General features: G+C 44.3%; 1 protein-coding gene across 17 annotated transcripts in view; it reads left to right on the forward strand.

The window, feature by feature from the left end:
* The window catches only part of Dab1 (DAB adaptor protein 1), a 1,105,478-nt gene that overhangs the window by 891,569 nt on the left and 186,920 nt on the right, over positions 1-26,989 (forward strand). Inside the window, exon 5 of one of the 17 annotated variants that reach the window (XM_087214681.1) lies at positions 3,189-3,228. The exons of the other annotated variants lie outside the window; for them this stretch is intronic. The gene's annotated coding sequence lies outside the window, so the exon portion shown is untranslated. The remainder of the gene's footprint in view (positions 1-3,188; positions 3,229-26,989) is intronic. 17 annotated transcript variants of the gene reach the window in all.

Genomic DNA, 26,989 nt, shown 5'->3' on the forward strand with positions numbered 1-26,989 from the left:
AAACCAAGGAGACTGCAAAAGGTTAAGTAGCATGCCCAAAGCCGTAGAGACAGCGAGAGTTGGAATGAGAATAGTTACAGAGAGCTGCATCCTGTCAAAGATGCTGCTGTTTATCCGTGGACTGGTGCTTCTTAACCATGAATGCCTACTGGGATTATCTGTGGGACTTGCAGAAACAGGGATCCGCCCTCATGTCCTGATGCAGTAGTTAGGATCCATGATCTTGGGTGACTATGTTTTAAACAGCTTCATGGATGCCCTCAATTCACACCCCGCAGGGTCACTGGAGCAGGCTGAGGTCCTTGAGTCAGGGGTGTTTATATTCATCTTTGTCTCTGCAGCCCAACCCAATATCTATCTCTGAGATGTTCTGTTTGTTGAATGAAGCACAATGTAATCTGTAATCGTGTCCATTTTGAAGTTAGCACTTCTGAATGCCCTTCTGAAGGTTATGGACCTTTCTGTTTCTACGACAGCCCCAGTGGCCTTGAAGTGGCTGCTGGTGAACGTGCCCCCTACCTTTCTTCTACATCGCCCCATTTCAGCAGCTGGCAGAGTGAACCCAACATTGATACCTGACCGCTCTGAGAGCTGAGGAGTCAGCTCCCCAGCACCCTGCCTCCCCGCTCAGCTCCAGATTGCCTTCCTTCTCTTCCTCCCCAAAGGAGACCATGCCATTTACCTGACAGCAGCATAGTAAAAATAAACGTGTTAAGAATAGGGGCAGAAACTTGAGGCTGTGCAGTAGAGATGGGTGAATCCTTCCTGAGTGGGCGGAGCTGTTTGAGAAAGAAAGATGAAAGCCCATGGAAGAAGCAGGATAACAAAATGTGGGCTCTTAACCTGGAGCCTTGGCACTTGGTCTTTCTTTTTAGTCTCCAGAGTGCCTTTCTAGTGTCTTTCTGTTTTTCCTAGTCAGACTTATTTTTAAAACTGTTTCCCTTTCTCAAGACAGCCCACACGATTCTACTAGTAGCATTCATGCAATGAAAACCTTCCAGGAGGCAAAAGAAGAGGAACAAAATTCCTCAGAAGCCTCAGCTGCCTGCCCAGCGTTCTACTGGACACCATCATGCTAATGATGGTCTCATTCTGAAAACTTTATGTTGCTCCTGCTGTCTTTCCAAAGGAATTGCTCTACATTGTCAAATTAACTTCCATTGCTTTTAGTGGAGCTGCTGACAATGGCATTGAGGACTAAAAATCTCCATTCCCTGAATGCCAAGACTTTTCAAATGTCCCTGCTTTCATGGCGCCTAATAAATGTCAGCTCACATGTTGCTCTTCAGATGGGAGCCATCTGCTGAATTGGAAAGAGCTTCTGATTGATCAGTGGAAGGGAAACTGCTATTTGCTGTCTGTTTGACATCTGGGTCTCGGTTTCCTTCACAAAACTGGGGTCTATAAGGTACATTTCATCTGTTAGAACTAAAAAGAATATCAGGAATGTAAGGAACCATCTGTCTTACTGTATGCCCTTTGCTTAGCACAGTGCACTGCAGGTAACAGTTGTGAGTAAATATTTGTTGAATAAATGACTGCTTGAGTAAATTAATGTCTAGGAAGCTGGTGGAGAAATCATCACCACCTATCACTGTCTTTTGTGTCCATTTTGACAGAGTTTGTGCGCATATGACAAATGCGGCCACTGCCTTTGGAGAGTCTATCAGCTCTCTGGATGCAGGTGTAATGATGGATTGCTCTCCTCTGCACCCCGAGACAATGAGTTTCACTGTTGATCTTGCATGGTATTTAAAAACCTGCAGTATAGGCCAGTCCCTGAATCACATGTCCTGGTGGGTCTCAGTGGCAATGTCCACTGAGGTTGCTGAGAGGTCCTAGAACTCAGAGGCATTCTTCACTCCTCAAGTGTAAGCTGCGGGGATTCGAAATCTGGGGAGGTCAGCTTAGGCAAAGTGGAGAAGCTGCTTGGCCCTGGCCAGAGGACAAAGCTAGTGAGTCGAAGAAATCTCAGGCAGAGAAGCAAGGAGATGTGGGCTTGCTTCATACCCAAGATGCAGACTGTGGATGCCAGGTGCATTGGAAACAGAGCTGTGTTGCTGCTCGAGTCCCACACAAGACGTCTTCCTCCCAGGAGGGCTGTATGCCTACCCCTTCCCCTGGTAGGGTTCATTTTGTGAATTAGATGATACACCTGAATAAAGAGAAGGGTTGAAGGTTATTCCAAAGTGAACGTGAAAGCCGCTACATCACTGAGTACTTCAGAGTTCCATCTTTTTTGAATGGCAACTTAGCTCTGAGTCTTGGTTTCCCAATTTGGTATGCAGTTAATCACAGTGCCTACTTGGTAGTGGCATTAGGGAAACCGGGTCAGGTGTTGAACTCAAAATACCTAACTCTGTATCTGGCACACAGCAGGTAATGGCAATCGCTTGTTTTGTGTCCTCTTTTTTAGTCCATCAATCATTCAATATGTATTGAGCATTCAGAGTTTGATAGACACTGTGCTTAATACAAGGAATACAGATGTGAAAAAGTCAGTCTTTTCCTTCACAGAGCTCACAGCTAAATGGAAGAAACAGACGTGTAGCAGACAGAAGAACAACAGATGACCACATTGTTTAGCTGTATGCATATTAGAAATATAGTTGCATGCACTTTGGATGTCTGGAAGAGGAAATGCCCAGCTCTGTGTTGGAGAGCCAGAGAGAGCTTCCCTTATACTCCAGCTCAAACATTTTGAATACACCTAAGCTGAGGCCAGTTGGGGAAAGAAAAATGTTCTCTAGTATTTTGTGTGTTGTGTGAGCCTTCCTTTACAGAAATTTTAATTCTACACTTGAATTACAGGAATCGGGAACTCTTGGCTTGCGATCTAGGATCTACTGAAAATAGCTACAAGGTTTCCTTTGGTGCCAGTTGTGTGTGTCAAATGATGATAGTGAGAGCTCGCCTTTATGGCAAGTCGTAATAATGCAGGTGGAGTGTCCCCAAACAAAGATGTAAAATACTCCAGAGTTTGAAACATTTTGAGTGCCAACCTCATGCCTCAGTAGGGAAAAAAACCATACCTGGGCGCTTCTAGTGGAATTGCAGTTGTGACACAGATACACTAAAATTGTACAAAGTTACCTTCAAGCTATGTGTATAAGGTGTACATGAGACATAGATGAATTTTGTACATAGACTTGGATGCCATCTCCAAGGTATCTTATTATGTCCCCTAGGTTCCAAAAGCTGAAATACTTCTGATTCCAAGCATCTTTGGTAAGGAATACTCAACCTAATTGTACTAATAATTATTAATTACTAATTATTTAGAAAAGTATTTTTCTAAACATTTTCATTCATCATTTCAGTCTTCCTCAGATTCTTACAGTATAGATGCTTTTATTATCCCCATTTTACAATGGAGGAAACTGGAACTTAGAAAGGTTATATAGGTCCAAAATAATTACCATTTAATGTAATCATGATATGAGAGCTGTGGCTTCAGCTTAGGTTTGTCTGGCTTGCTTCAGTGCTCACATTCTACCATGAGAACATTATGCAGACTCCAGAAATCTCTTTATTTAGGACAAAGAAATAGCATGACGTTGTTAGCAGCAACCCAAAGTAGAAAACTGGCAATGATGTTGGCTCATTTCTATATAATCGCTTAATTTTAATAATCCTACTTCCTTATTGGGTTGACATTTTTTTTGAAGATCTGTTAAGTACACTTGATATCTTTGTTGTCATTTAATTTAACATCTTTAGCAGCTGTTTTAGTTTTTTCCGGAGGAGTGGTAGAATCTCTAGGGAACATTTTTACCTTTTTTAAAAAAAAAAACACATTTCAGCATTGGAAACAAAACAAATGGTTAAAGCAATCACAGAGTAGCAGCTTACACAGTTCAGAGGAGTTGTTAGCTTGCATAGAAAGATAATATAGACACTGTCAGAATGAGAGTTAAAGAGCTCCATTTTAGGTTGCTTGAGAAATCATCTGTAATCAAAGGAAGATTACTTGGGTGTTCATTGAGTTCAGAACTGAAATATGGAAGGCTAGCGATAGCCATATATTTTTCATGTGCTAGGAAGGGGAAATGTATGCTTCAATAAACAAGTCTTGATTACATAGACCAAATAAGGAAGGTGGCAACCATGCATAACTCAAAGGCTAATGCATTCTCTTGCAAATTTTCCTACTGATGATTGGAGAGATGGATTTGAGGCAAGACTTCTAGGGCTCTCATTTCAAACAGAGGCCAATTGAGAGACTGTTCTTTGATGGGAAGTGACCCCACATGAAAAACAGGCAAATTCCAGTCTGTGTCAGTCAAGTCAGTTTCCTTGTGCTTGAGAGCAGAAACATGATTTTGGGAAGATGGAAACAGCCACATATTTCTACAGAGAGCTGCCAAAACTTTGAAGATGCCTTGCTTGCAACCCAGTGAATTATTATGAATATTTTAAACATGCAGATAATTATAGAGAATAATACAATAAGTATACCCACTACCCCAGTTTTGGCAAAGCTTAAAATTTAAAAGCTCAGAATTTAAAAAAATATTAAATTGGGATTGGGGTGTACCTCAGTGGTAGACTGCTTGCCTAGCATGCAAAAAGCCTTGGGTTTGATCCTCTGGATTGAAAAATAAATAAATAAATAAAACCAAAACAACAACAAAGCTCCAAGTTAAAATATTACTGACCGACACCCATAAGATCCTGTGAGGTACTTCTTGAACTTGTGCCACCCTTCCTTAAGTGGAATTTGATTCTAGTATTTCTTCATTTTTTTTAACAACTATTATTGCATATTATATTTCTAAAACATGTACTTTGGGTGGTAGGTATTTAAAACTACAAAAATAGATTCACCATGAACATAGATATATCCTATTTTTGCACTCAACATTGTGAGATTTATCTGTGTTGAGATGAATTCATCTGTTACATAGTAGTCTGTTAAATGAATATAACGATAATTATTTACTCAGTCTTCTGGTAATAAGAATCAAGATAATTTATAATACAGGTTTGTAAACAAATGGAAAAGCTTTAATAAATACTATTCCATCTACTCTCTGTCATTCCGTGATAAGATGGCTGAGAGGTGAATATCTAGGACTAGGTTACTGGATCTCACTATATACACAATTTCAGTTTCGGTGGATATTGCCTGATTATATTTGAAAGTAGGTTTTCCAATTCATATACTCCCCAGCACAATGTGAACATTCTCTATCCATATAAAAAACAATTGAATCATTAGTGTTGTCAGGTTTTTTAGTTTTCGCCAATCTGAAGGATATAGAATGATTCCTCATCTGTGTTTTAACTTTCTTTTCTCTGATTATATTGAGGTTAGATTGGTTTTATGTTTATTGGCTAGTCTAGTTTTCTCTTATGAATTTCACACTCCTATCTCCTTCATCCTTATCGAGTGGTTTTCTTTTTTTTACACTGATATATAATTTGTTGTGTTTTCCATATACAAATTTAGTACTATTATGAATGTCGTTATTTTTGCACATAAAACAATAGATGGAGTACAATCCAGAGAAAATTATTGCATGCATGGGTGTGTGTATAATTTGATGGATTCTAATATGAGTATCAGGCCAGGAATAGTGAAGACTACTTTGAAGGATAACAAAGTTGTAGATATTAAAGTCCCAGATATTAAGGCTTACTGAGCATAGACTACTTGCCAGTCACTATTCTGGGCATTTGACTCTGTTAATATAGTGCAAAGGTAGAAGAAGCTGAGAGGTAGATGCATTCCCGTTAATGCTTTAGGAACAAGTGTTTCTGCCACCCCCATTTCAGGTGATGTGACAGATATAGCTGATGCCTCCATCCTGACTGCTTACCATGATATGCAAGGGTGCAGGCCCTCCCTGCCTCTGGTTATTTGTGGTAGTTTTTCTGCACTGCTCCCCATCACTCTGCCCATCTCGATCACTCATTATAGCTGATCACCACTCATCATTATTCTGTGTTGCCCTGTGTCTCTCTCATTAGGACTACAACCTCTGTGATGATGGCCATTTGTGCTCACCCCTGAACCCCAAGGCCTACCATAGTGCCAGGGGTACAATGGGTTCTTAAACAGTGTGTGTTAATGAATGAGTGATCTATACTTTAAAATCTTTTCTCAAGGCAATGGTATATTTCAATTTTACTGAGATTTAGGATATAAATATAAGCTTCCAATTCAGATAGAGGTAGTTGAAGTCTTAATTCATCTTATTCCACTACTAACTTCCCTAGCATAGTTTCCTCACTTGTAAACACTTCTGCAGCATTTGCCAGGCTGAAAGAGAGCAGAAGTGATGGAGAAGTTTGCCTGGGTTTGGGATCGAAAAACTGGAAAGTGTACAGTTTCCACTACCTGAGATGGTGCATTAGTTCAGCTTTGCTTTTTTAAATACATGATCTTGTTAAACAGGACCAGAGAAAATGATTGGCCTCTAGACCTTACTCGCAGGGAGGAGGTGCTGTCTGAGGGAACACAGAGTACCTTGCTGTGCCTTGGACTGGCACTGATGACCCAGGCAGTGTGGATTGGACTGGGCTGTGATGAGGATCAGGGCCTGGGAATGGCATGGGCACGGGATGCTGAGTTGACAGCATCTTGGCTCAAGATGGTTCATCCTCTTGGAAACCCTGCTGCTGATGCCAGAAGGAGGCTGAGTACAGGCTGATGTGGCTCTCCACATAGAGGGCTTGGGCAGATGCATCTGAAGTGCTGTAGTCAGGGTAGTCAGGGAAGGCCATCGTCCCAGGAGAATTCAGGTGGTCACTGGGGCCAGGAGCTGAAGTATGGAGATATTAGCCACTAAAGGTTCCAGTCACGGCACCTTGTGCCAGCTTCTTTACACATTCCGTAGTAATCCTTTGCAATAGTGATTTGCTACACACATGCACACGCATGGAGTCTTTGAGCAAGTACATGTGCCAGGCACAGTTAGGCACTGAGGATAAGACTGAATAAGCCTGATGTGCTGCCTGTCCTTCAGGAGCTGTTAGTCCAGTTGAGGATAATGACAAACTGGCAACAGCAGGCTAATGCTCCAAGTGCAATGCAGACTACTTTGGAAGTGCACTGAAGAAAGATTGAACAAGGATGAGAGTAGGGAGTGATGGAAGTCATCTCGCTAATAAGGCGTGAGTCTAGGAATTGAACCCAGACTTTTCTGACTCCAAAGCCAGCTCTTCTCACAGTGTTGTGCTGTGCAACCTGGAGACATGCGGTAGGAATGAGAAGAAGGGCCACAGAGCCCAGGCCCTGCCCACCAGTGGCTCAGGAAACAGAGGCTGCAGGTCTGCATTGCGCAGTTCCATGTTGATTACTAAGCAAAGCTACCCTTGGAGAATCCACTGAAGACACTTGTGGGTGGCTTCTGCTATACCACCATGGGTGCTCCTACAACACACACACACACACACACACACACACACACACACACTGTTCTGCACACTGCCCTCCCCCCTGTGGCACCAGGTCCTGGGATGGACATTTCCAATCACACTACTGACAAGGAGGCAGATGCCACAGTGGCCCATTTCTTCTTTCTCTCTACTGAATGGCATGCATAGCTCCTGAGCATACAGAGGACCAGAGACAACGATTTAGACTAGTCACTGGTAGCTTGAAGGGGAGGTGACAAACACGGAGTGACCGTGGCCTTTTGTCAGTCTGTGAGCCAGTAAGGCAAGTTTCCAACTTCTGAAGAAAAATCCGGGATGCCTGGTGCTAGCAGATACTGTTGTTGACCAAAATTGCCATTACCACAGGAATCACCCTCTTCTCTAACCACCGATTGTTTTGAAATCTCTACTGTTATCTATCTTCCTTCTGTTTTAAAGATAAAGTTGACTCTCTATGTGGTCACTGAATGTGGTGGGCTGGATATGAGGTTATTCCTATCATTACTTCCATGACCCTTGATTCCTTCACTTGTAAAGTGGAGCAGAAAGGGCAGAGCCTTACAACTGGCACGTGGGGAAGTGAACATCGCTGTATTTATGCCTTTGAGAGTGGGTTGCAGAAGGGAATGTCTTTTCTTCTATGAGGCTGTAGATAAATAAAAGGTGCAAACCCGTCTGAAGTCCAGGCTTCTTAGCATTGAGTGCAGGCCCTAGCTTGGGCCACCCTCCAAAGATGGCGCGGGTGCTAGTGCTTTCTTCCCATTCTGCACCCAGGCATGCTGGCCGCTCAGCTAGCAATGCCCACACCTGCTTGGCTCTGCTACATCTGAGCTGTGGCACACAGCACTGTTTCTGCCTGACCCCTGCCCGCATGGCGGCCTTGGCTCAGTGGGACCTTCCTGACACTGGCTCATGCTCCACATGCCCAGCGCTTCTGCATTTTCCCTGTCACAACCCTGTGGACTTCCGAGGTGTCCGGCACACTGAGGCTTTTTAGAATAGGACCAGAACTTTCTAGGCCTCATGACAGAAACTTGTTCACATATGTAGAAGGAGGAGGGAAGGAGTGAAGCAAACAAAGAAGGAAGAACTGAAGGACAAACAGGCTAAGGAGTCCCACACTCAAGCTCCATTGGTAGCTTTTCTGGCAGCCGCCTGAGCAACCTTCTCCACCTCAGTACCCTTTGCTTTCTTTGCTAGAGGGAACAAAGAAAGACAATCACAACAATACTACCCTCTGTAATGAGAAAACATTTGTAAAGGGACTAACAGTGCCTGGCACTTGGAAAGCAGTAAATAGATGCTACTTCCTGGCCTGTTTCTCCTAAATTGTCACTTTAGGCAAAAAAAAAAAAAAAAAAAAAATAGAAAAGAACTCCTAGGAAAGGAATTATGAAAAATCATCTATAAAATAAAAGAAAAAACACCATCAAAGTTTGACTACTGCCCATAGGAGGGACGAAATTTTCTTTAAGTATGAAGCGGAAAGCAGTGTTGCAGCGAGATGATGGTGTCTCTGAGCATTTTGTGACAGAAAAGGGAAAGCTTATGTATGTGTGTGTATATATTGTTTTCCCTTCTTGTCTGAGATGTTTCACCACACATGATATCTCTGGTTCTTTGGGCCAAAATAAGGCTGAGGGTTCTGAGCTGCTCTCTTCTGATGCCTTCATTGCAGGCACTCAGTTGGGAAGGGCAGGGTTCTGATTTCCGCAAATCACACGTGCAATCCCTAGGGGTTCTGGGCAGTTCGATTTCAGAGCATTACTGTTTTGTGAACATTTTCTAGATTTGGGTAAAATAAAGACCCCTCCTACTCCCTGACCAGATCTCCTTGAGGGTGTCCCACAGCCCCTCTGGGCCTCAGTTTCCCTGACTGGGACTGATGAACATGTTAGTAACATCTGCTGAGAGAAGCTCGCTAGAAGGGCCACACGTGATGTTGGGTGGAAAGTCTCTTGGGACATCTGTGAGTTGTACTAATGTCAGACAATTTTAGGGTTATTACCAGCCAGGTCTCCACCTCAGGCCTCTTGAGAATTCTTCTTACAGGTTGCAGGGTGGAACAGTGCAGTCAAGTGTGTGGTGTATAGCGCAGAGCATACATTCTACAGATTCTACTACACCTGTGTTCTTGGAAAGATCCTCCAGGCTTCCCAAAAGGACACAGCAACCTGACATAGCCCAGAAAAACTCTACAGAGGACTTCTGAAACTTTGATGAACCTATGCCACATACAGCCCTAACCATGTGCTTTCCAGTGCCTCTGAGGCCTGAAAACAGAGGCACTATTACTAACAGCCTTTAGTCAGGGCCAGACCAGTTCAGTCTGGAGCATTTACTCCTTATCCCTGTGTGCAAGCAGTCAGAGGGCTTGTGATATCTTCCCTCAAGAGGTATGAAGATCATATTGGTCAGCTACTGCTGCATAACAAATTACCATGCATTTAGTAGCTTCAAATAACACACGCTTACTAACTCAGTTTCCATGGATCAGAAATCTGGGCACAGGACCCTCTGTTTGTGTATCTCTTAATGCTGCAGTCCTTTCTAATTTCTGCACTCTGTTCCTTCCTTCTTTCTCTTCTAAGCTGACAGGGTTATTGGCAGAATTGAGTTCCGTATGCTTGTAGGACCGATGCCTTTGTAGGGGTTGAACTCTAGAAATCCTCTGAATCCTCTGCCATGTCCTCCACGCAGAGATCCCCTCCACCCTGGACAGTCTGTTGCTGCTGTCTGATAAAACAGAATCTTACATAACTGCTGTAAACCTGGGAGTGACCACCCCACATGTTTGCCACATCCTGGTAACTAGAAACATGCCCCAGGTCCTGCCAGCACCCAAGGGAAAGGGAATGATACAGAGATGTGACTCCACAGTGTTCTCTTAGGGTGGGGCTGTGTTGTATGGTATGGGACAAGGACTTCAAATAAAATATATTTTAAAGCACCAACTTACCTAACCTGAGCTACTCTAATTTGAAATGAGAACAATGTCACGCGGCTCTCATAAAGCCATATGATGAAATGGAATGGCTGACATTTATTCCAAGATACTGTTTCTATTTATTAATGTTGAAGTGCTTTTCTATTTTTATATTTTGTAATTTAAAAAAATTTTTTGTGGTACCAGGGATTGAACTCGGATCTTGCGCTTGCGAGGCAGGCACCAGAACCACGGAGCTAAATCCTCAACCCACTTTTCTTTTTTTAAAAAAACAAATGACAATAATGGTCAATATTTTTGAAAAATATACTTTGTTGTGTTTGTGTGTGTGTGTGTGTGTGTGTGCAGTGCTGGGGTTAAACTCAGGATCTTGTGCATTCTAGACAAACACTTTACCACTGAGCTACATCTCTAGCTCCCCAAAACGTTCTTAATTGGTTAAATGTGGAAGTAGCAGCCCTGTAATGGTCCTGTGATGTTTTTGTTGCTCAATATTAATTAAATAAATTCCCAAACCCTAGAACTACTAGTGTAAACCCCTAGCTCTCAATTACTGTTCACTTTAGAGACAAAGACTATGTTGTATCAGTGAAATAAAGAAAGGAAGTTTAATGTGATTTACCAGCCAGGAATATCCTTGTGAGTGCTCTTGTCTCTGCAGCAGGCAGAGCTTTCCCTTCACCCTGTGTGACTGATCCAAGCTGGTGCAGGGTGCTGAGACCTCACTGCACGAGCTGCTCACATCCCTACAGCTGCCCTCTTTCAGACAGACATTGCTAGGTTGGATTTGGAAAACTGCTCCCTCCCCTCTGCCACCTACATTTGCACCCAGCTTTCTTTAGGACACTTGGTCATTTGTTTTCTGGTCACTGTGAGCACAGAGCACAGTAAACATGTGCTGAGATGTTGGCTACAGGAGCATATAGGCTGTCAGAAGGGAAAGACACCGCTACCCAGCGCGGCAAGGAAGGAAGAGCAAGTATCAGAGATGTACAATAAGGGGGCTGAATGAAACAGGGAGGATTTCAGGAAGATGCAGTGAGCAGATGAAGGCTTTTCATTCAGTGGATACAAACCAGGGGATGTTCTTTACTCTGTGACTTTGCATATGTGTCTCATGCCTTCAGCGTCCTCCCCAACTTGTGGAACTTGGTGGATTATGTGAATGACCTTCAAGATGCACTCAGAGAGTTGTTAAAGAAACCCTCCTCTAAGCAGGTGTGGTGGTGCATGCCAGCAATCCCAGCACTCTGGTAGCTGTGGAAGGAGGAGCCCGAGTTCTGGGCCAGCCTGGGCAACTTGGTGATTTAGCAAGACCCTGGCCCAAAATAAAAAAAATCAAAGGGGCTGGGGATGTAGCTCAGTGCTGAGGCCCTGGGGAGGAAAAAGAAATGAAATGAAACTGTCCTGTGCCCTGTTGCTGTATGGGGCTTGTAGAGTTCTGTAAGGAGGAGCTGCCCTCACGGGAGCATGAGCTTCCAGAGATGGGCGCTGTTATGTTGTTCACTTTCGCATCAGCAGTGGCCTGTGGTGTCTGACACCTGTATCCATACTCACAGAAAGGCTTGTTGGCTGGGGCGCTGTAGCTTGAATGTATGGGAGGCAGAGGTGGATATCGGGGGGCTGGTCGTTTAGTCAGATCTTGGAAGAGTTTGAATACGAGTGCAGTAATTCATTCCTTAGGCTGGGGGAAGGTGGTCTTCAGTTGTTCCTGATGAACTATGACTTAGGTAAGTAATTTTATCAAAAAAGGTTAAAAAGTGACTACCAATGAGTACTTCCCGTGGGCCTGCACTTCCCTGAGCCCAGGCTGGAGTTTTGCCTCATATCATCTTGATCTCTTCCTGCGACCTTGCCACTTACCTGGCACATTTTGTGTAAAAGCTTAGGATGCTAAGAGCCTAACCTTACTTCCTTCTTTTTGCAGGGTGTTTATTTGGGTTCTTTTTCTTTTTTGCAGTCCTTCATTGAAAGGTGATGTTGGCATAAATTGGAGTTATCACGTCATTTTTAAAGCAATGGGGACATGGTATTCCAGGCCCACAGCCCTTGCCAGAATGTGGCCTGGTTTTGCCCAGGTGGTTCTAACAGGCTGACTTCACACAGGCCCTAGGAAGAGGACCCAGCTATCCGAGAACTAAGATCAGACCTTATAATGCACATCATTGTTGAGCTCTTTTTCTTTTCATTTAAGTATTCCGTTATTACCTGGATGTGGGGCTGTAAACCCGTTATTTCAGCACTGTGGGAGGCTGAGACAGGAGAATTACAAGTCAAGACTGGGCAATGTAGGAAAACCCTCCCTCAAAATAAAAAATATAAAAGGGGCTAAGGATGTGGCTCAGTCGAAGGCCATGGGTTCGATATCAAATCCTACCAAAAATAAAGTTCAGTTTTCAGAGTTATACAAAGCTAATTAAGATATTACCATGTAAGCATTAAGAGAGAAACAGGTATTTCAGGAGGAATCTAAGAGCAAGGCCCCTTCTGAACAGTGGCGCCACTTTTGGGCATTCTCTTGGTGCTTGTCTTTTGCTCCAGCCTGGGAAGGCCAGATCTGTGGGCCATGAGATGGATCACACCCACCCAAGACGGAGGGGTCCCCAGGTTTGTGGAATGGGAATCAGACACAGTACCGGGCCAGGCAGTCCTGGAAGTGTGTATTGAATGAATGAGCAGGATAACTTACGAAGCCTGTGGTTACACACAAATCTCTAAGAAAGGAGCCAGCAGGGGTCTTGGTTTGAGAGTGCAGAGAACCTGAAGAGAAACCCACTCCTGCCATTTGCCAAGTATCGTGAGTCTCAGAGCAGTTTCTAAAACCTTCCTGGTTCCCAGCATTCTCATTTGTAGCAATGAGAATATTAAAATCATTGGAAGAGGTTTGTATGAATGAACCTTGGCAATGATGATGTGGAACAGTGGAGGTGACCATAAGCATCCTGACTGTGATGGTTTCCTTGCACTCGACTGTAGGCATTGTTGAGGGTGCTTTTTCTCTCAAACTAGATTGGAAGCTTTTTGGGGACTGACATCTGGCTTGTCTCGGCCCACAGTGAGAAGTTTATCCAGGGCCAGAAACTGGCAATGTCTTGTCTGATAAGAACAAGCTTTACATATAGGGACTGAAAGAGAATATTTGAAGCGTCATTGCCCTACACCCTATAAATACCCCCGGACCCCACAGAGCCAGGGGTGGTGCCCTTAGCTTAGTGAGAGTTGTTGGAATTAGGTCTGTACATAATGATGCAAAGAAGTCTTTCAGTTTGACTACCTAGCATGTCCCAGGATCATCTTTGCAGCAGTCCTGCAGAGAAACATTCACAACATTTCATAGGTGAGGATTCTAAAGGGACCAGAGAGGGCAAGTTGCCTTTCCAAGGCCACACAGCAGGTAGACAGGAGCATAAAACCTGAGTTTACGTGCTTGATAGTATCAACATCTGATATCTAGCAGCAACTTTAAATGGTCCTTGCACACCCCTGCAGGTGGCAGTGGGCAGTGTGTAAAAAGCCAAGGACACCAATTTCTGGAATAAATGCTGGTTTTGTTTCTTCCTGGTTGCCAGCACCCACCTGACTCATCCAATCCTGCTGTCACTTTGGGCGAGCTTCAATTCAGACCCCACTGAGAGCCTCCCCTGCAGCCTTTGTGGACAGGCTAATCACAGACAGGGGTGTCCCTTCTCCCCTTTCCCGTACAGCCATGCCTCTGGGCACTGCCTTGTCCCTGAAATGCAGGGCTGATCGATGGCATCTGTCTGAATCTGCGTGGAAGAACACAAGGTGGGCAGAAACCCGGTGTCCCCGGGCCTTGTGGAAGGTGCGCAGGGTGAGCGAAAGAGGCAAATTTTTACTCTCACTGATCGCTGTGTTTCCATTAGAAGTGGGCTGACCTTCAGAGAAAGGTTATGGACTCGTTATTAGAGATCGTCAAAGCTGACTAGACACTGGATTAATGGGGATTTGGTAGATTTCTATAAAGAGTGCTTGAGCGCAAGACTCATAGCTGACACAAAGCCAGTTTTTTCAAATCCCAAAGATTGTTTGCTCAGAAAGTTTCTGGTTTCAGGAAGCTAATATTGGGCATAACTGAGGGTGCAGAATTTCCAGATCTAGGGATCCAGACTAAGGCGGCTTCTCTCTGGTGGCACTTTTATCTCCCCTCCTTTTGCATTCTGAGTACAGTGTTAAATAATGGAAACACTTGGTTTGTTCTAGCAAGTCATCCCGGGGAACAAATGTTTCTTTTATTAAGCTTTGACTTGCAGATTCTTCCCTGATTGCCTCTGCTCTCCATCCGATTTGGAAAACATTGCTCTCTCTCTACATTTTTCACTTGGAGCTGATGTTAGCCCTTCACAGCAGTGTGGAAGCTGTGAGATCGAAGCTCAGGGGCAGAGCCCAGCTGCTCTGTGCCCTGAGCAGCTGGGCTCTCACAGGGCAGCCCTGAGCTGTGCAGGGGCTCCTTGCTGGGTCTGAGTGTCGGGGACTCGCAGGTGAATAGCAAGTTCATTTTCTCCCCTGCAGTCCTGTGTTTCTTGATGCTCAAATCTAATAAGTCCAGGAGCCATTTTCTCCGTGTTTTGTTCCAGTTTGCTTTTTGGATAAGAGGAAGAAATCACACCTGGAGATGCCAGGCTTCTGTGCTGTGGGGTGGAATTTGTCAACTCACCATGGCCTCCCTGGATGGCTCTTGGTTACACCAGTGCAGAATCCAGGAAAATGCATCATGGCTGCATAACAAGTGATGGACCAAATCTCTCCCATGGGAATCCGTTTCTGATCCTCCTCAAACCAAAGTGTGGTTGGAATGTGTCCCCTCCGACATTCAAGGATGCAGGCTAGGTAGTATTGAGGACAGGGCCTCTACACAGACGATGCCATGAGGACTCATCCCTTGCTTGCGAGACAAAGGCGCTAATGAAAAAGGCTTCGCAGAGCCTAGGCCACCTTGTCCTGCCTTCTTCCAGGTGAGGACCTGCAGGAGGGTCCTCCACAAACCAGGTGCCAGAGCCTTCATCTGGACTGTCAGCCTCCTGAACCATGGGGAGTGGGTTTGGGTTTTCTGTGCGTTTCCCAGCCCTGGGTATTCTATGGCAGGAGCACAGACACAGCGAGACCAGTGTTCCTTCTTGCTGCCCCCATTCTATGGGTGGATCCTCTGTGTGGCAGTCACTTCTCTGTGTATCTCTTTCCCCCACTACCTTATCCCCAAAGGGCAGAGACAAAGAAGTGAGGTTTCTCTCCAAGACCTAAGGGCCCAGCAAGTTGCTTTCCCCAGTACATGCCCAGGGAACAATGGCAGACAATAGGGAAGGAAGAATAAAGACAGGAGGTGGAGGCGAGAATGAGATTGGGAGGTGGAGAACAGATGGGCAACAGAAAGCAGAAACGCTGAGGTACTGAAGGGTTCCTGGGTTAGGTGAACTGCCTCATTTTACAGGTAAAACAACAGGGCTTGAAAGAGATCACCTGCCCATAAAGCAGTACAACCCAAGCTTTGTTGGTAGTTTAATACTTTCTGCTCCTCCCTAACTTTTTATCTGAGGAGAAGTGGGTGGTGGTAGGAAGGGGAAGACATGACTGACAGGGAAGGGTAACTTGGGGTCCTGCATGGAGCCCGCATTTTGTGTGACTGTTGCAGACCCAGGTAAATTGTAGCGACAGGGTTTTCTGACCCCTCCTCCTTTTGGATCTGCCCAGGGTGAAAGGTCAGGACAACGCACCCCAACCCCTACCGGGAGATCCGTGCTGTCCAATATGGTGGTCACTAGACTTGTGTGGCTCCTCAATATGGGGATGTGGCTGGACAAGACTGAGATGTGCTGTCTGTATAAAACACACACTAGACTTAAGTGCCTTGATACAAAACAGACTGTCAAGTACCTCACAAGTAATTTTTATATTGATTACATCTTGAAATGATATTTTTGATTCCACCTCTTTTTACTTTTTATATAGGGCTACCTGAACATTTAAAATTACATCTGTGGCTCTCTTGTTGTTTCTTTGGGACAGGGCTGCTCTAGGCTGCATACCTGAGGCCTCAGACAGTCCAGTCCACCCAGGATGGTGACCCTCTCCCTCCTGCCACGCCTGCCAGCCAGCCCTGCCTCTTGTACCCCGGGGCACACTCCCCCTTCCAACCCAGCCCACTTCCAACCTCACATCCTTGGCAGATCCTCAGGCCCTCAGTGTTGGCTTTTCTGTGCCTCCCAGCTCCCTGCAGGATGGCAGAAGTGGCCTGCAATTGGGGTCAAATCCAGCCTGGAATTCCAACTCTTCCATTGCCCCTAACATCAGGAAGCTTAATGCACTCCATTATTGGACTCCTTTGTTTAAAATGGGAGTAATAGTCATACCCTACCTATCCCAAAAGATGTTGGGATAACCAAATGAGTTAGTCCACATAAGTGTGATCCGTACGTAACAAAATGGCATGTATATGTAGTCTATCAGTAACGATGCTTTAGTTTTTATATCATCATCATTACAGGGATAATCCAACCCTGCCCCTAATCACTGATCTTGGACCATTTCCCTTTCCTGGGTGGGTCCCTGCTTGTGTGTGAAACAGGGGGAATGGCAAAACATCCCTCCAGCCCTGCTGTTAGGGTGGGTTGCAAATGCTGTCTTGTAGAGAATAGAGCTTTGGGAGGCAGACCACCTGGTGCCGAATCTTCCTTGCTCTTCACATTGTATCGCGTGCACTTTCTCTGGCCTGGCCAGGATGGCGGATCACAGTCACCCTCATGGTCACAATGCAGAACAGAAGTGCGTACCTGTAATACAGTAACAGCTTAACCCTGTGTAGATCTTCAGAATTTGGTTTTTATCTATAACCTTTCTTATTTGACATTTCCATTATGCTGGGCTGTAAAGATTCCCATACACTACCTTGGCGGGGGAATACATGGAGACACCCCGTGGTGAAGCGACGTCTCCTGGATCATCCACCTGGAAGGTGGAGCAGGGCCTTGAACACGGTGCCTGTCTCTCCCAGCTCCATCCTCTCCCTGCACCCGTGGTATCTGGAAAAGAGAAGACACTTCCTGTCTGGGCAGTGACGAGGGAGCTGGCACCACTCAGCACCACGGCCCCTGTGTGGAGGTCCCCCAGCTTGGTCCAGGGGTCCAGCAGATCACAGTCACCTAGCACTGGAGAAGCCCAAGCGACTTCCTCTGGGAGCTCCACATTGCAGAGCCTGAACGAACTCTTGAGTGCTTTCATTGACTTTCCTGATCTTCCAACTCAAGTTAAAAGCATCATTTTGCCTTGCTGTCAGTCAGTTTCACTTTTGTGGGAATTTTAAAGATGTATAAGCCCCTAAGGTGACAGGCCCAGGCTGGCGCTGTCACGCTGAGCTGTGTCATGTTGAATTCTGTCACCAAAGAGAAACAAAACGAAATGCACCCAGGTGTAAAATTCCAGGCCTTGTTCGTTCTTATCAATACCAGATTAGAATGGCAGAGTCTAATATTATGAAGTTGATATGATGAAGATTGATGTTTTAACTTTAATGGCTGGCAGTAAAATGTCCCATTTGTATATTCATGTATTCACCTACATGCATAACATGCACAGACAGTGAAAAGTATCTTATTTGGCCCCATTTTTTAGTTTTGATTTTTTCGATAATTAGACTGGGTACCCATTATAATATACGCACTCTCTCTTTTGCCATTAACAAAATGAACTTGATTGGATATTCGTGGCTTTTTTCATCAAATTTACTGATGGGCCTATTTGAGAAGGACTTCTCCTTGTGTTATGACTGTGTTTTTCAGTACATTTTCTTATAATGTTCCTTGAAATGTAGATTCTTTTCTGAGATAGCAAGTTGACCACCGAGGCCTTTGGTAAACCACTGATGAGACTCAGCAGTGTAGGCAACACGGGGCTTTGATAGCATTTACTCATAAATCACATTTATAACATTTAATAAGAAATCACTATCCCGCAATCTGCATGCCCCTGACAACTGGAACATGTAAGCTCCTGCTGACTTCACCTGTGAGAACACAGACTGAAATGTTTTATTTATTGTCTTTGAGTTTTATTGTCAATCAGCAGGACAGTTTACTTTCAAGAATTTTATGACAGGAAAATTTTCAATGACTGTCCTATTTTATGGTCTTTTCATGTATAGTTTTGGTTATGTTGTAAAAAACCAAAGCACTATTATTCTCTAAAATATTAATGGAAATTTTATATCCTTGAATCGCCCAATAATGATGATGCTAGCTAGCAACACAATATTTATTAATGTTAATACCAGTGCTAGTGAGAGCAGCTTCCATAGGTCAAGTCTTCAAGCACTTTTTCAGATGTACTCCTACTTTTCCACTTAGTCTTCATAATAATCTTAGAAGTTAAGCTTTATTGCCTCAATTTTATTAATGAGGAAGCCAAGGCTTAAGGAGGTGAAGTCATTTGGCTAAGGTTACACAGTATGTAAAAGCTAAACTGAGGTTGCAAGTTAGGCCTCTTTAGTCCAAGCTGTGCGGCTCTTTTCTAATCATATAAATGCCTTTTCCTGTAAATTTTATCATGCTCATATTATAATGGAGCAGGTCGGTTGAGAAGATGACTGTGATGTGTGAATGGAAGCAGGAGACGCAGGTACAGGGACCAGAAGAGAGAGGCAGTCGTGATCCTCTGAGTTAGAGAGCAGAAAAAGGGCATCTCAGTTCTCCACACTTTGCAGTTGCTGCTTATCCAGTAACAGTAGACAAAGTTCAAGAGCAGATTAAGGTCAAATAAAGCAGCAAAGTGTTAGCTGTCAGATCTACTCGCTGTGGTGATGGGAGATAGGAGTTATATTGCAGGATGGTCCTCTGAGCTCAGAAAGCAAAGGCGTGGAGTGGAATTGAAGCCTGACACCAGGCATCCATCTTGCCTTGTGATTAGGTAAAGGGCATTATTGACAGCAACAAGCACTCGCTGCCGTGGAGGGACAGATTTCAGAGGAAAGCTTTAAGCTTTTACTCCTGCAAATATCTAGTTTGCAACACAAAGTATAAACTTCCCCCAGCTCATGTAGCTGTCTTTGCAGCAGAGGGAGAGCATGTTTTTAAGGGGAAAAAGAAATGTGTTTGAAGCATATGGTTGAGGCTTGCCACATTGGGCTGTAAACATAGTAGTGCTCAGTAAATGCTGGTAGATTATGAATAAAAACCCAAGCCAGAGACACGGAGCACAATAATCCCACTTTCCTCCCGCAAAACACTCTGATCCCTGCACACATCCCCTAAGTTCTTTCTTGTCTTTATTTCTTGGTCACTTACTCAGCTGCTTGCTCTGCTGAGTCTCTGTCAGATGCGCCATGGGTGCTGGGTCCTGGGCCAAGTGCTGGGCATCAAAAGGTAAGTCTGAAGGGTCGTGGCCAAGTGGGGCTCACCTTCTCCAGGGCAACCAGCAACACCTGTGACCTTGCGCTTCTGTCTCTGAAACCTGCCGTGGGCTCAGAACTCCTGGTGACAGAGCTGAATACACCCATCATCACCCTCAAGGTTTCTATTTTGCTAGTGTTTCATAGGTCAGAACAACCTTAGAGTCATACAACCCCAGATTTGAATCTCAGTCCTATCATGTCCTTAGTTATTAATTTCTCAAGGCCTCAGTTTCCTCAGCTACAAAACGGGGATGGAAATTAAATACAAATACCATGAAAAGCAGAAAAAATGGCAGTGCAAGTCACTAGCTTTAGTAGTAGGTCCTGAAAAGCCACTTGAGTAGAAGTGGGCTTGTTCTTTTACCAGACATGTGCTGGGTGTTAGCCTCAGGCCAGATACCCTTCTAGGTGTTTGACTCTAGTCCTGCTGCAGTGCAGAATCTTGGTGGAGTGGTGTAAACAAGCCCAAGGAGCTGGCACTGAAGGATAAGGCGGGGAAGGCCAGACACCAAGGGAACTATGGGCATCAACCCGGTGTCTAGACAGGAAACCTCCCTAGGATGGAACCAGAAGCTGAGATCCACCACACCCCTGGGTCCATGACTTCCCTGCAATTGTTGCCCATAGCTGCACTCCTCTGTTGACCTCTATAATGGAGGGAGCTACTCTGGTAATAAACGTATACATTGGAAATTCAGGATTTCCTGAATTCACTCCTGGAAGCAGTCCTTGATACAAAACTCTTAGGAGTTAGTGTACAGGTGCCCAGGCTCCCTCGTCCTTTGGGTGTAATCCCTCAGTGTGTGTTCTTTGCTGTTTCCTGCCATCTGTCTTGACGGTCCACCTTTTCTCAGTCGTTTTTCCTCTCTCCATCCCTTACTCCTGGGATGGGGCTCCTTGCACCCCCATGCACTTGTTCTGGAACCCTTACTTCAGGATCTGTTTCAAGGCAATGCAAACAAAGACTGGAAGTATTTTCCCAGCTTTTCCATGCCTATTTCAAGCCCTGTGATCTTCATAATTACTTTCCATGTGAACTGGCAAATCGGCCATCAGTTTGTTTGAACTGCATTAAACTTTTAAGAATCAAGCCCTTTATGATATAAATATATAGGTCATCCCAGGTCTTGGTACCTTGCCAGGGAAAATAATAAGTTCTTTTGGAAAGGAATTGTGTATAAATTAATTCATTACATTGCTTTTGCAAATGGACATAAATTTTTTTTCTGCTCTTCCTTAGGTGAAAACTCGTGAACTGAAGAGTTCAAAGTGTTGTCACCTACATTTCCACGACATCCTTTGCAAATATGATTTGTCAGTGGTAAAAAGGAGTGTTTATCCTGTGAGCAGGCAGGTGTGCCACACGTCTTACATGGAGCGTGATATTTGTAAAGCACCTTTGTCTTACACATCACACTCCAGAGGGGCTAAAAGAGGGCATAGACCCAAGTCTTGACTTCAGCACACTTTTTCCACCTTGCTTCTTGATAAAGCCTCTTACAAAGGATGAGTTTAGGATCGAGAGTCACAGGCTAGCAGACCAGCAGACAAACCAAAAGAACTACGGACCTTAATGTGGTTTTAGAGCAAGAGATTCAATGTGACAGTCAGACCTAAGTGTAGACTCTTTTTCTTCTTGAGGAAATCAAAGATCCATGAGCCAAAGCCTGGCACACAATGGCACTAATTTGCTTAGTAAAGAGAATAACAAATGATATGGACATGTGGAGCAGGAAGCATGTGGGTCTTGAAATTTTGACTTAAATATAAGGGAGAAGTAAAGATAAGTGTGCTGATGTTGATGTTGCTGCCTTCTTTCTTGGACCCCTCTATCAGCATGCCAGAGTTTACCAAGGAGGCAGTGTAGGCTAGGAACTCATGGAGCTGGAAACAGTCTAAATCCTTTGGCTGCCAAGTATGTTGCATCTGGTGGATGAAGATACCGTTTCTCCTCCAGGCCTGTAGGGAGTTGGTGATGGAAGATGATTTCCTGTGGATTGAACATCTCTAGTTCCTTTTTCTAAGCCTCTCTCTGTCCGCCTCCCTCCCTTTTCCTCCCTGCCTCCCCTCTTCTCCCACAAAGCCTTTCTAACAAGCTCTTAGTTACCTAAATTACAGAACAAAGACAGCTTCCTGCTAACCCCTTTGGACTTCAATTACAGACATTCACATGTGCTCTGTGCTCCCACGCCATCAGCACTAAAGAGCACATAAGCACTTTTGCAGTGCTTAATGTAAACTTGTTGAAAAATGTACATTATTTTTCATTGACTTTAAATTGGATAAATGTTCATTGAAAAGAATAAAGTAAATTGGTACTGGAGAGAGCATTTAAAAAGAGAAGGAGAAGAGCCAATAAAAGCAAGAGGTTTCTCGGTGTCTATTGCTGATTCCTCTTTGTGGCAGTCATTTGGTCTGTACTGTTTGAATGTACTTGGAGGCACTGTACATATTAAGGAAATTAGAATTGTTAAGCCAGCATGCTAGAGAGGCAAGTGGGAGTGAAAGAGTTTCGGCTTTGAGATGAGACAGTCTCAGGTCTGCCACTTACTACCTGTGTGACCTTGGACAAGGGGCTTTGCTGCCTGTGAGTCCCAGTTGTCTTCTCTGTAGGATAAGAGCTCTAACACCTGGCTTGTGGCTGTGACAGTTCTGTCAGGTGACACATGGGTGCATCCTGCAGTCCCTGACACATAGTAGTTGATCAGTCCACTTTTAGTGCTTTGTCTGCGTGTAGCTGCTACTCTCATAGTGGAGATTTTAGTAAAGATGCACTTCCCTCCTTAGTAACCATCATTCTGCTATCTTCTGGCTACCTTTTGGGACTCTGGAAAGGAGAACTTTCTGAAGCCACCCTCTGCTCACGCCATGGCTAAGCCCAAAGAGGGCAGAGTCGATGTTGGTTATGCTTACTTCCCCGCATAGACTGCCTAACACATTGGAGCTGCCCACTAAGTCTTAGAAGGAGGGCAGGGTGTGTGGGAGAAAGAATGAAAGGCTTCAGGTGAAACTGGTAAGACTGCCATGGACCACATCTCCTGGGGGAGTAGGTGTTGGCTTCCAGGGCTCACTGGGTCCCCGCCTCTCACTAGGTGAGTCTCCTGAATGCTCCCTTGGGTTGGTGCCCAGGACTTCCCTCCCCTTTTACGTGCTGAGGAGCGCTGCCTACTGACTCAGAGAACACGCAAAGGCCACTGGTCCCTGAGAGGAACCCCCTTTGCTGAAACTACAGTAATGCATTGAAAGGTATACTCCCATTTTCCACAAAACAGCCCCCTACTCTAAAGGTGAGAGGCTCCTAAGAGAAATTGTTTCTGCCATTTACCTCAGTTTTCAAAAGCTCTTTAAAGTCAGTGCCACCATTTGTATTTCAGTGGAGGAGGAGATGGGGAATTATTGTCTCTTGGAGCCTCCTAGGCACACACCTCTGGTCACAGTGACAGAAAGACTGCAGACCACCCTCTGTGTCCATGGGATCTATGTGCCTGGGTTCAACCAAATGGGGATGAAAAATATTTGAAAAAACTTGCATCTGTACTGAACATGTACAGAGTTTTTGTTTTCTTGTTATCATTCCCTAAACAACACAGTATAACAACTATTTGCATAGTGTTTACATAGCGTTAAGAATTATAAGTAATCTAGGGATGATTTAGTCTAGGGGAGGATGTATGTAGGTTACATACATATACTATTTCACAATAAAAGACTTGAGCACCCTTGGGTTACAGGCAGTAATTCATTGTAAATACCAAGGGATGACTACATTTTGTGGCAATAACAGATAGCACTTCAGCCTTAATCACAATTGCTAATCCAGCCTCCATTTATTGCTTATCTTCACATACATTTTATATAATCCTCAGGTTAATTCCAACAAAGCCTTTATTATGCTTCCTCCCATGTATGCAAGGAAAGTGAAGCTCGGGAAGCTGAGAGGACTTCTCCTAAGTGTGTTCTACCATCTGAGTTTCCAGGTTAGGAGTCAAGCTCAGATGGTGTCCAGTTTGGGCCTTTCTTCTTGATGTTTCACATCCAAACTGAGAACCCACCCATCAGGCCAACTGATATCCACACTGAGAGGTTTTCCAGTCAGTAGTTTGATTTTGTGATCCTAAAATACCTTAGGATCTGCCTGGGAGTGAGAGATCAGGGGAAACTGAATAAATGGTTCCTGTTCCACCCACTCCCATTTCAAAAGAAGTGCTATTTAATCTTGTTTAGATTTTGTGCTTTCTATGTTACAGAACAAAACCAGCATCCAGGTACTATTTATTTTTAAGAAACTGTGCAGGACTTTTTTCACTTCTCTAGGAAGAGGTCAAGCTACAGGTAGAAAGGCACAGCCCCTGCCTGGTCAGCTCTCCAAAACCAGAGCAGGTTGCATGATGCCCTGTAAGCGAATGGGTGCTGAGATGTAGAAGCTGAGAAACACAAAGGTGTCATCATGGGTGACCATGGAGACATGCAGTTGTGCATAGAGGTCACCAAATCTGTAAGCCCTGCCACCGAGGAGACATATGTGAAGTTATTCTCAGCTGTCAGGTGGGAATGGTAGAAGGACCCCATGGGTCAGTTTGCTCAAGGCCAGTCTCTGGTTTTCCAGCTGGTTGCTGGTGGCCGTCAGTCTTGTAAGCATCTCACCCAGGGCTCCTACTGGCTGTCTTGGGTGGCCGTTTCCCACCCTGCTCACTTACTGTGTGCAGAGTCCTTGCCTGCAGGGAGCTTACAGCCTAGCAGGATGAGGTGACTCCAAAGCTTAGTGGAAAAGCAGAAGGAGCAGAGAAGGAAATGGCAAATGAGGGGCTGGAGGGATGAATGAGTTTATCCAGTGGAGAAAGAATGAAGAGCTCTTCCTGTGACTTAGTCTAAAACACGGAAATAGGAGGAATCAGAGGGTGGTTCCCAGTGTGGCTGCTGCTAGGGGGAATGGTGCTTTTTGGCTGCTTCTTTGCACCTACTGTTCATCTGCCTGAATCATTTCTGTGTCATCACCTCAGTCTGTCCCTCCATAGTTGTAATCCCGAGTCAGATCTCCAGTATGAAGATTGGGGTTGCAGGACTTTCTAGCATACATTCACCTAAGTGACTGCCTTTCCTCCTTTGTTGTGCTGGGAAATCTAAGCCAGCAAGGCCTGAGCCGGTGTGTTCATTACCAGAGTGTGAAGGGTGGTAGAAGATGGGCTAAATTCAGATATGCTGAGTCTTGACGTGGGGCTTAATCCTGAAAAGAACGGGACCTCTCTGAACTTATCAAAGTAGAGAAATTACATGATCTGATGTGTACAGAAAGAAGATAATTGATTCCAGTGTGATGACTTAATCACAGGGTTTCAGTACTGCTGAAATAAAATAATGAATGGATGCAAAAATGCTTTCCTAAACTGTAAAGTGCTTGTCTAAATAGAAAGTATAGTACTGTACCTTGTTTTTTTTAAGACTTTAGTTCACCTTCACCCTACTCCAAATTTCTAATCCTCATTCAACCAGTAACCTAATGGTTAATTCCACTTTACATTTTCTCTTCTTCCAAAATGAATGCAGGTAAAGGGATCTTCTTTACAGACCTGGCCTCTCTTTGCATTTCAATGGATTCCCATGTGGAACTGCCAAATTCCAGTGTGCTATTAAAATGGGCAGCAGACCAACAAAATCTGTCCTCATCAAAAATTCAGGAAAATAAAATAAAAAGATGTAAGGCCACATTTTCAAAGGAATTCAGCCTGACCCCCTTGCATTTTTTATGTATGCAAAATGTATTTTTTTTGCACCTGCAAGCACAGTCTCTATAAGCCAGCTATAGCCTCCAAATTGCCAAAGCTTAAAAAAAATATCTGCCTTTCAAACTCATCCCAGAAACCGAGTAATGAAACAAGGCTGGAGTGGAGGGCTGCCTGAAACTATTTATAGGAATATTGGGGAAGATAATTGCTATCTTGTGACTTGTTCTGAAATACCTTTGCCTTGCAGAAGGGTGGGTGCTGCACTTTGGAGCTAGAAGGGAATCCTTAAAGATAGTAGATTACCTGAATTTCTGACAACGGGATCTTGAATACCTTTCTTTTCAATCACTCATTTTGAAAAGTAATCTCTGTAAGATGCTATGGAAATTTAAAATTATGCATACATTCACTTATGCGTTGTTCATGTGAACTTTTATAGAATTAACTTACCTTACATAGCGCCTGCTAGATTTCAAGCCTCGTGCTAGGCTCTGAGGATTTAATGATGACATTTGGACACTTCTCTATTCTCCTAGATTTTCCAGTTGCATACAAAAGACAGCCAAGCAGGGATCATTCAAGTAATCACAATTACAAGAGCTCTGTGAAAAAAATACAATATTCCACAGGAAGGGAAATTCCTGAGGGCAGAGAGTTTTGTCTCTTTTGTCTACAGTGAATCTGCAATTGATAGAAAGTCCTGGCAGAATTTTGAAACATAGTGAGGACTTAATAGATTCCTGCCAGGACCCTAATATAGTGGGCAAAGTCCAGGAGCGTCGTCTTCCCCAGGCAGTAAGACCTGCAAGAGGGGAGGAAGAGGAGAGCACAGGTCTTGAGAGAAGGAAGAGCTCTGAGAAGACCTTGCAGAAGACTGCCCCTCCCTCCCAGGAGAGGGAGAGAGAACGGTGGAGTCAGGGATCAGATCAGGTGGGACTTTGACGGTCACAACTACCGTGCCTAACGGGGTTCTGATCTAGGATAGGCCTGCTGTGTGGTGGCATCTCCTGCACTGGGTAGAAAAGGACTGGTTCCTAGAAAGGATTTGGACCCTGATGGATACTGCTGTTCACAAAGGCTGTAGACACACATTCCCAGACAGCATGCCAGGCACATAGTGAATAATATTTTTTGTTACCAATGAATGAATAAATGCTTATCTATGCCAGCCAGAAAGAGGGGTCATTAACAGAGGTCCAGAAAACCTACAGGAAAGGAATCTCATTCTACTTTTATTACCAGTGAGCCAAGGTTTTGTTGTTTGGGTTTTTGTTTTTTGTTTTTTGTTTTTGTTTTTGTTTTCAGTTCAGATGAAGTCAAGAAATTCACTAGATAGGTTCTGAGAGGGTCCGAAAAGAGGAGATAAGGAGCCTAAATTGTCCCCAGGCCCCATGGAATCGGTTCGTGGAAAAAGAATTTCAGGACGAATCAGGGAGAGGCTTAGGCAGAGTTAAAAAACAACCACAATTTAGGGAAGGGGTCTAGCATGAGGAGCTACAAGTGGTGTACAGCTTTCACGATCACATTGACTCATTAACA

The sequence above is a fragment of the Heterocephalus glaber genome, unplaced genomic scaffold (genome assembly GCF_053883595.1).
Source record: "Heterocephalus glaber isolate CG9 unplaced genomic scaffold, H.glaber_assembly_v1.0 deba00001447, whole genome shotgun sequence".
NCBI lineage: Eukaryota > Metazoa > Chordata > Mammalia > Rodentia > Bathyergidae > Heterocephalus > Heterocephalus glaber.